Source organism: Schistocerca gregaria, chromosome 5 (genome assembly GCF_023897955.1).
Source record: "Schistocerca gregaria isolate iqSchGreg1 chromosome 5, iqSchGreg1.2, whole genome shotgun sequence".
Lineage (NCBI taxonomy): Eukaryota > Metazoa > Arthropoda > Insecta > Orthoptera > Acrididae > Schistocerca > Schistocerca gregaria.
The window spans coordinates 98,549,619-98,559,955 of record NC_064924.1 but is presented as its reverse complement, the minus strand read 5'-3'; the positions used below and the strand labels follow the sequence as shown (position 1 = coordinate 98,559,955).

Genomic DNA, 10,337 nt, shown 5'->3' with positions numbered 1-10,337 from the left:
TCAGTCCCAATGGGGCACTGTTAAGTGGGGCTTTCCCCAAGGGTCGGTGCTGGGGCCACTGCTGTTTCTTATTTATATAAATGATATGCCTTCCAGTATTACAGATGATTCAAAAATATTTCTGTTTGCTGATGACACCAGCTTGGTAGTGAAGGATCTTGTGTGTAACATTGAAACATTATCAAATAATGTAGTTCATGAAATAAGTTCGTGGCTTGTGGAAAATAATTTGATGCTAAATCACAGTAAGACTCAGCTTTTACAGTTTCTAACTCACAATTCAACAAGAACTGATATTTTAATCATATAGAATAGGCATATTATTAGCGAGACGGAACAGTTGAAGTTCCTAGGCGTTCGGATAGATACTAAGCTGTTGTGGAAAGCCCATGTTCAGGATCTTGTTCAGAAACTAAATGCCGCTTTATTTACCATTAGAACAGTATCTGAAATAAGTGACATTTCAACACGAAAAGTAGTCTGCTTCGCATATTTTCATACGCTTATGTCATATGGTATTATTTTTGGGGTAATTCTTCTTATTCAAAAAGGGTATTTTTGGCTCAAAAACGGGCTGTTCGAGCTATGTGTGGTGTAAGTTCGAAAACCGCTTGTCGATCCCTATTCAATAGTCTAGGAATTTTGACATTGTCCTCACAGTATATATTTTCTTTAATGTCGTTTGTTGTTAGCAATATTAGCTTATTCCCAAGAGTTAGCAGCTTTCACTCAGTTAATACTACACAGAAATCAAATCTGCATGTGGAATGCACTTCCTTGACTCTTCTGCAGAAAGGAGTGCAGTATTCTGCTGCATCCATTTTCAATAAGCTACCACAAGAACTCAAAAATCTTAGCAGTAGCTCAAACACTTAAGTCCAAACTAAAGAGTTTCCTCATGGCTCACTCCTATTCTGTCGAGGAGCTCCTGGAAGAGCTAAAAAATTAAGCAAATTCCAGTGTTACATTCTTGATTTTCTTTATTTAAACTAACAACTTGTCGCCTGAATATGCTTCTTATATTTCATTTTATCTGTTTCTACAATCGCGTTATAATTTCATGTAATGACTCGTTCTATGACCATGGAGACTTCTCCTTAATCTGGTCCCACGCAACAATAAATAAATAAATAAATAAATAAATGGAGCGGCGTGGAGTCTGCACACTGCTAATGTGGACGTTGTCAGTTTCCACGTTCTGAAGCCGCTACTGCTTGGAGAAGTAGCTCCTCCACGGATAGAAAAACCAGATGCCAGTCTGAGAATCATGAGGAGGACATTACGGAAATATTCATCCACGAAGGGAGTTGTTTACAAATCACTTGTAACACCGATTCTTGGATACTGCTGATTTGCAACGTTTACCAGGTTGGAGAAGTAGAACAGATGGAAAAGATCCATCGAAGAGTGGAACGTTTTCGCACGGGAACATTTAATAAATGCGAGAGTACCAAAGCTGCTCAACAGATTCAAGAAGACCTTTACAACTGAAATTACGAGAGTATGTCAGAAGCAGAATCGGGCAGCATGTTACATATGTCGCGAAATGAACACAACGAGAAAATTAGAGACGTTAGACCTGAAGTTTTTCCCTTGCACCGTTCGTAAATTGAAGAGAGAAGGGGAGAAAGAAGTTGTACCAAAAGTACCCTCGGCTAGACACCACAAGGTACCTTGCAGAGTGCAAATGTAACAATATCAGATGAGACATGAGCTTCTTTTTAAGATTACTGAGGAAATGTACGTCCCCAGATGAGGTTGCCTGCAAATCCTTCGCTCTAAAATGCAGAAGGTATACAGAGGATCAGCGCGTTTCGTCTCTGGTTCGCTTACAAGAGAAGATTCACACGTGCCCAAAAAAGATCTTGATGAAACTTGGCGGTTGTGTAGAGAGGCAAAACGTATGTTTTTCTTTTTCCCCAGTTTCACTTTTAAGGGGTAAAACACACCCCAAAAGTTAGCTTGGCATGTTCGGTTAGTAGGGAATAGATTAGCAATGATGATGCATCTGGTATAAATGTTGATATGTAATTAATGTTATTGTAAACTTTGTAATAATTTGAAATCTTGCAAAATACTCTACAACCATTAATTAATTCTGAAAAATGAATGCTTTCGTTACAACATAAATTAAATAATGTCTCAAGCTACATACATCCATGTGCAATAAAGCTGGTCTCTGGAATACGATATTTTGAAAATAACTTGTGCACAATGTGCTTTCAGAATATTTTCAATATACCTAGTTAAAATGTCTAAACATTCATTACTAACCTATTTATTTATTTTATTTATAATTTTTTATGCTTTAAACTGCTATTTTACATGTTACATTCATTTTTTTTATTTTTTATAGTTTGCCATTTCACTTGCTTGTATTTTGTTAACTGAAAATTATATGTAACTCATTATTATGATACAAAATCATTACGGTAACGATAATCTAAATAAATGCCTTAACCATATTGTTGTCTCATACTATCCATATAAAATAAATGAAATTTCTTCGGGTAACATACACAACGAAGAACACAATACAAAACAAAATACCGCAGAACTTAAAATGGCGCGAGTGACTCTAAATATCGTGATTTGTATCAGGAACATTTCAGTACATTGGCATGCCCTGGCGAGGAGAATTGATTATATACTAGTGACAGCTGCTTCATTATATTGTCAGTCTAGGTGGACAATGACATCTTAATCATTCAATAGAACTATATCTGAAAATCTTCTCACAAATTTTTTACAACATCGAAAGCCGTGTACATTTCTTGACTGTACCTGTGCCGTAGAGCACCAGGTGAACAAGTTCCTTGTACTCAGGTAAGGTACTCTACACTGACAGCGCCAAGAATCTAATACAGATATTTCTCCCTAACTGGGAAATAAAACTTCTTTCAAATATCTTTTGACCTGGCCAGACATCTGTTTAACAGATTTCGACACTGTCATAAGGACATTTCGGGCTTCAAAAGGAGACTCCTCGATTCTTGGCCCAAACGCACGATTAGTGTCTTTTAAAACTATGAAAAATCAGGGTGAAAAACTCGTTTTAACCATCATATCTCACAACAAAGGACTTGCTCATCTGGTGACCCCAAAGCGCTCTACGGCACAGGTATAATCGTGAGATGTATACGGCTTATGATGTTGGAAGAACTTTGTGAGAAAATTTTCGGATCTGGTTCTCTTGAATGTTTATGGTGTCAATCTCCAGTTAAGTAGTAGTATAATCTAGCTGCAGTCACTAGTAGATAATCAATTTTCTTCGCTAAGGTTTACCAACACACCAAAGTATGCCGGGTACAAATCAGGATGTTTAGAGGATGACCGGTGACAATTTGAAATCCTGCTGAATTTTGTTTTATATTGTCTTGTCCGTCTTCTCTGTCAAATATATTACGAGAAGAAATTTCGTTCATTTTATGTCCATAGTGTAAGAAAGCGTTATGTTTTAAGCATTTCTCCGCAGCTTATCATTACTGTAATTATTTTCAATCATAACATTAGTTACTTATTACTGTAAACTAACAAAATACACGTAGGTGAAACGGTAAACTAAAATAAAAAAACCGTGCAGGTAAAACGTAAAATAACAATTTAGAAAATATAAGTAAACTAACATTAGAATAGTAATTTATGGTTAGGTATTTGTGGTGTGCGTACTGTAAGACCTTCGGTACACACACCATCAGATTATTTGACTTGTCGCGGTGTCAGCAATATGTCTCGTGGTCTTGTCGTGGCGTGCTTATCTTCTGCCGTTAGGTCAGACGATAGAAATGCCACTTGCACGCTTAGAGTAGCAGATTGACGGTGATCAACTTTAAACAGAACTTGATTAATTTTCACACACATTTATTAAAATAATAACAATCATAAAATTACTTAACTTGATTCTGGGTGCTATTTACAACTGACAATCTGAAGTTCCTTTGGTCTTAGTACGTTAATCTTAATCTCACATATCTCTGATACTTGACAAAGTGTATATTCATTTGTCTTCATGGCTATGTACAGGAATATGGTAATCTTATTAGGCACAGACTGAAATTTGACTACAGACTAATGCAGACTGACTAAACACGCGGCCTGTACACTCGTTATAATACCTCGCGCGTTCAGGTATCACTGCGTGAGTGTGATCCGCGAGGAGAAAAGGTTCTACGTTAGCAGAAATCTCATTGGCTGCGTTACATATTAATACGCGGATCGGCGGAAGCAGAATTTGGTCAGTCTTTATGGCAGCGCCATCTCGTAGAGCAGAGACGGACGAGCGCTGCGCCTGCGCTGTTGTGCTTAGCGGGGCGCGCTCTAGTGGGAAAGTTGTGTACGCGCTGACTACGCGGAACTATGAACACAACAGTATTTTAATTAGGTATGTTGAAAATACTCAGAAAGCGCATTGTGTATAAGTCATTTTCCAAAAATGGTATTTCGGAAACTAGTTTTATTACACAGGGATGTATGTGGCATGAAAGCTTCTTTAATTTATGTTATAACAAAGTTATTTTTTTCAAAATCAGTTAATAATGGTGGGGTACTTTGCAAAATTTCAAATTATTACAGAAGTTGAATTTAAATTTTCAAAAACATTAATTACATTCTATATGAAAATCACTTTTGTATATCCTCGTTTCGAAGACATTACCTCTAAAACCCAAAATGCTAAATTACCTTTCAGGGTGTGTCTTACGTCTCAAAAGCGAAACTGGGCATAAACAGAAGATACATATTGCATCATTTTGCTGCCTCTCCCAACTTTCATCAACTTCGTTTATTGATACGTGGGAATGTTCCCCCTTTAGTAACAGCGAAAGCGTCATGATGACTCTCATCCAACTCCAGCAGCAGACGCTAAAAGAGAGGCGCTGTGAGAAGAAGCAAGCAAAATTTTGCTTCCTCCTGTGTATGTCTGGCTAAAATACCACGAAGGTAATATCAGAGAGATTAGAGTGCACGTAGAGGCTTGCCGACAGTCGTTCAGTCGCATGTGGAACAGGGGCGAGAGAAGTGACTGTGGTACACAAACTACACTCGGTTGCATAGCATAGAGTGGCCTGTGCAGTGAGATATACGTGTACACATGGGCAGGCGCAACAATTATCGAACAGGGGACGAGATTCTAAAATTTACACATTTAATGTAACAGACTCAGTGAAATTGTAGACGTAACGATCTCCAAGCACTAGTTCCGACAGGAAGTATACAAAACCAGTTCTACCTCAGAGGATTGATAATAGTCCACTTAATACTTCAAAGTATTTTACTTTGATACCTAGTCAGATTGTAATTTCAATAGCGCACGCAGTCTTTTGATATTATTAACATGAATATAGATCCTTCCTTTTTAATTCAACTATTATATCCAGTATAAGCAATGAGTTATGAACGATAGGTGGAAAACATTCATAAAAAATGCTATATTCCAGTAAAATTCCATTAAAAATCTGAAACATAAAAACTCAGAACTATTGAGCAAATACATCTGAATATCAACCAAGATAACTAACAAAAATGGCACTCTGATGTCTAACAAAGTGGAGATACAGGGAAAAAACACTGAGTAACACTTGTTCAACTCTGACGAAATCTAAAAAAAAATTGTTTGCTTACAACATTTCGCATTTGATTACATTAATGGACTTACTGCGTTAATTCCACGCTTTCTGTTTCTGATGTTGACTGGCGTAACCGAAATTGAATGAAAAGCTTTTTGAATGTTACATTTTTTGGGTTGGTTGGAAAAAGCGTAATCCGGGGCTTCGACTAGATGAACGAGGGAAGTCTCCCAAAACCACCCTCAAATTGGCCGGTAGAAGCAACTTGTAACAGCCTAGGATTGCCCCAAGAGGTAGCAATCGCATCTTCAGTTTATCACATTATTGTGTATAAAGGCCAAATGGATTGCAGAACTCGTAGCTTGATGACTGCGTTCGCAGCTCTATTGCACTCCGTAGAGTTTGCAGAAGGTCCCAGTCCGTGGAGAGGACATATTTTCGACCTTGAAATTTGGCATATTTTTTCTTTTCTTCTATGACAGAAAACTGTATTGTCTTGTTTCTACTGATGCATTTAGCCCCAAAGATCAAGTTTAAATGTACACATCCACACTACAGCATACATGTGATCTTCAGACAGCACTTCAGTAGCTCTGGCGGATATATACATCAAGCCACCACAGGAGGTGTCCTCCGTCCGCAGAAAACGGTTAACTACTGTTATGATTCCACTGAGCAGGAAAGGAAGAGGATGTCGTTATGGAAACTGAAGGATCGATATACTGCTGTCATCTTGATGCTGTTTTAAGAATTGGCCTCGGAATCCAAGTGCATGGGAAGCTGCAGTTCGATCATGGCTGCAAGAGAAGGTGGCCGAGCAAAGATTCAGGACACTTTTTCGGCAGGATAAAGTAAAGTTTTGCACCCATCTTGACAGCAGAAAAGCGTAGAAATCAGCGTTGATTCTAGGAATCGGCCAGATTTCCTGCTTGCAATACGAGCACCAAGATACACAACTGTTTGACAAAAGTATGGAAACACCGAGAGAAACGCATGCTTGAACATAAATTCAGATGCTTGCCAAACCTTCAGGTTACGCTCTCGTATTTGACCACAATCGGCACTTGTACAATGTCCTCAGTGCGGTGTAAGTGTCAGTCGTAATTAGAACAATACATATTCCGCATAGTTGTGAGTCCTACACTATGTCGGAACTACGCTATGTTTCAGAAGTATCCTGACACCTCCAAAAATATACGTTTTTCATATGAGGTGCATTGTGCTGCCACATACTGCCAGGTACTCCATATCAGCGACCTCAGGAGTCATTAGATATCGTGAGAGAGCAGAATGGGGTGCTCTGCGGAACTCATGGACTTCGAACGTGGTCAGGTGACTGGGTGTCACTTGTGTCATACGTCTCCACGAGAGGTTTCCACACTCATAAATAGCCCTAGGTCCACTGTTTCCGATGTGATAGTGAAGTGGAAATGTGAAGGGACACGTACAGCACAAAAGCGTACAGGCCGACCTCGTTTGTCGACTGACAGAGACAGCCGTCTGTTGTAGAGGGTCTTTATGTGGAATAGACGGACATCTATACAGACCATCACACAGGAATTTTAGACTGCATCAGGATCCACTAGAACAGTTAGGCGGGAGGTGAGAAAACTTGGATTTCATGGTCGAGCGGCTGCTCATAAGCCACACACCACCCCGGTAAATGCCAAAAGACGCCTCGCTTGGAGTAAGGAGCATAAACATTGGGCGATTGAACAGTGGAAAAACGCTGTGTGGAGTGACGAATCACGGTACACAATATGGCGATCGGACTGCGGGGTGTGGGTATGGCGAATGCCCGCTGAACGTCGTCTGCCAGCGTGTGTAGTGCCAACAGTTAAATTCGGAGGAGGTGGTGTTATGGTGTGGTCGCGTTTTTCATGGAGGGGGCTTTCACCCCTTGTTGTTTTGCGTGGCACTTCACAGCACAAGCCTACATTGATGTTTTAACCACCTTCTTTGCTTCCCACTGTTGAAGAGCAATTGGGGGATGAGGATTGCATCTTCCAACACGATCGAGCACCTGTTCATAATGCACGGCCTCTGGCGGAGTGGTTACACGACAATAACATCACTGTAATGGACTGGCCTGCACAGAGTCCTGAACTGAACCATATAGAATACCTTTGGGATGTTTTGGAACGCCGACTTCGAGCCAGGCCTCGCCGACCGAAATCGATATCTCTGATCAGTGCAGCACTCCGTGAAGAATGGGCTGCCATTCCCCAAGAAGCCTTCCAGCACTTAATGAACTTAGGCCTGCGAGAATGGAAGCTGTCATCTAGGCTTAGGCTGGGCCAACACCATACTGAATCCAGCATTACCGATGAATGGTGCCACAGACTCGTAAGTCATTTTACCCAGGTGTCCGGATACTTCTGATCACATAGTGTACGTGAATTTGAACGCGTGTAAATATTGTTGGTGCTCGTATGACGGGTGCTTCCGTTACCAAGGTACAAGAAGGGCTTGGGGTTTTAGAGGCACCATTTCGAAGTTTTATACTGTACAAAGGCAAAGCGAAAAAACGTCATCCGCTGTCACAACGAAAACGAAAGTGTGTGACTTACGGAACGCTGTTTTCCGCTTTCTCTTTGTGCGGTATACATCTTCGAAACTGTTTCAAATGGCTCTAAGCACTAAGGGACTTAACGCCTGAGGTCATCAGTCCCCTAGACTTAGAACTACGTAAACCTAAATAAACTAAGGACATCACTCATATCCATGCCCGAGGCAGGATTCGAACCTGCGACCTTATAGCCGCGTGGTTCCGGATTGAAACACCTAGAACTGATTGGCCACAGCGGCCGGCTTCTAAACTGTGACAGATGGTCATTGAAGAGAATCGTAACGAAAATAAGACGAAAGTCACTGCTGAAGTGAATGTCGGAATCTCGATATCTGTCAGCACCAAAACAATACGAAGGGACGTCCATAAGCTGGGAATCTAGGGCAAGCTGGAATTCCAAAATACTCACCATTAATGGAAATGCCCGTAATAGGAAAATGTGGTGCCGAAGCTGCCAAAGCCATAAAAGAGCAAGATAGCCATATCGTGGTATTCGATGGGCCGCATCGTTGCTCTGCAAATTCGGATTATGTGATCATTTTGGTTAACCAGGTCCATTCCATGGTACAATGTTGGTTCCCCACTGGTGATGCTGTGTTCCAAGATGACACGGCTCCTGTTCACACAGGTCGCATCGCCCAGGCACAGTTTTGAGACCTCGAAGATAAATTGTGGCATCTTCCCTGCTCAACATAGTCTACACATATCAATATTTCTGAGACTCTGTGATCAGCTTGGTCGCTGTGCACCTGAATTACAGTTACCGAACTTACCACTACTTTGAAGGAAGAATTGTATAAGATTCCCCTGTAAATTATACAGCACCAATGTTCATCCATTCCGCGACCATTGGAAGCTGTTATGAACGCAAACGGCTTTCCTACACAACTCTAATCACGGCAATTTTTATGTTTTTCTGTTCCCATATTTTTGTCCATCCCCGGATAGAGATTGCTGTACATGGTGTCCCAAACTTTTTTGGGTCAAAATGAAACAGGTGATAAGGGTTCCACAACCGTTTATACTGAGATACGGAACGAATGGCCGGAAATTCATATTTATTGTGAAGGTAGGAGACGAGACACTGGCAGAAGTAAAGCTGTGAGTACCGGACGTGAGTCGTGCTTCGGTAGCTCAGTTGGTAGAGCACTTGCCCGCGAAAGGCAAAGGTCCCGAGTTCGAGTCTCGGCCGGGCACACAGTTTTAATCTGACAGGAAGTTTCATATTAGCGCACACTCCGCTGCAGAGTGAAAATCTCATTGGAAACATCCCCCAGGATGTGGCTAAGCCATGTCTCCGCAATATCCTTTCTTTCAGGAGTGCTAGTTCTGCATGGTTCGCAGGAGAGCTTCTGTAAAGTTTGGAAGGTAGGACACGAGGTACTGGTAGAAGTAAAGCTGTGAGTACCGGGCGTGAGTCGTGCTTCGGTAGCTCAGTTGGTAGAGCACTTGCCCTCGAAAGGCAAAGGTCCCGAGTTAGAGCCTCGGTCGGGCACACAGTTTTAATGTGCCAGGAAGTTTCACATCAGCGCACACTCCGCTGCAGAGTGAAAATCTCATTCTGGAAACATATGTATTGTGTTATGGACGTACGAAGCGTTCACCGTATAGCAACAATGTAGCTCATAGTAACTGTTCATAGCGATGACCGCCAGTCTCAATGCACGTATTGGAACGGCGCGTATGCAGTTCTGCCCACCTCCCGCAAAGACCCCAAGTGTCTGCTGAACATTGGAACAGGCAGCGGGTGATACACAGTGTACAACCCTGACCACCAAACAGACATATTGTACATGTGACGACCGCATGTATCGCGCCGGCGCTTTAACCTTGTAATTTCCCCACTATATTTGCTTCTGCAGGAAATTTAACCCAACTTTACCTCCCACTCGATAAAAGTCTACAATTACCAACACTATTTGCCGACAAACTGTTATTTAACTTAAACTCGTATGCTCACCTAAGACTAAACATAAACTAATCTGAATTGAAATGTAAGTGGTCTGAATACACTTGTCTTTACAGTAAATACGCAGTGGAAGTGAAACAGTTATCTCGCCCTAGACAACATTTTCACGTACCTTGCGTATTGACAACAGTGTTGCACACTTTTCGAAACCCTAACAGCAAACAGCAAGCAGATAGCGGCTAAACTAGACTTATATTTCAAAACAAAATTTCCAAACAATTGCATACCACATGTG

General features: G+C 41.2%; 2 non-coding genes across 2 annotated transcripts; both read left to right on the top strand.

The window, feature by feature from the left end:
* Window positions 1-9,255: 9,255 nt before the first annotated feature.
* On the top strand, window positions 9,256-9,330 carry Trnas-cga (transfer RNA serine (anticodon CGA)). The gene has a single exon. It is a non-coding gene; the product is annotated as a tRNA-Ser (tRNA).
* A 224-nt stretch (window positions 9,331-9,554) lies between these two features.
* On the top strand, window positions 9,555-9,629 carry Trnas-cga (transfer RNA serine (anticodon CGA)). The gene has a single exon. It is a non-coding gene; the product is annotated as a tRNA-Ser (tRNA).
* The last annotated feature ends 708 nt before the right edge of the window (window positions 9,630-10,337 follow it).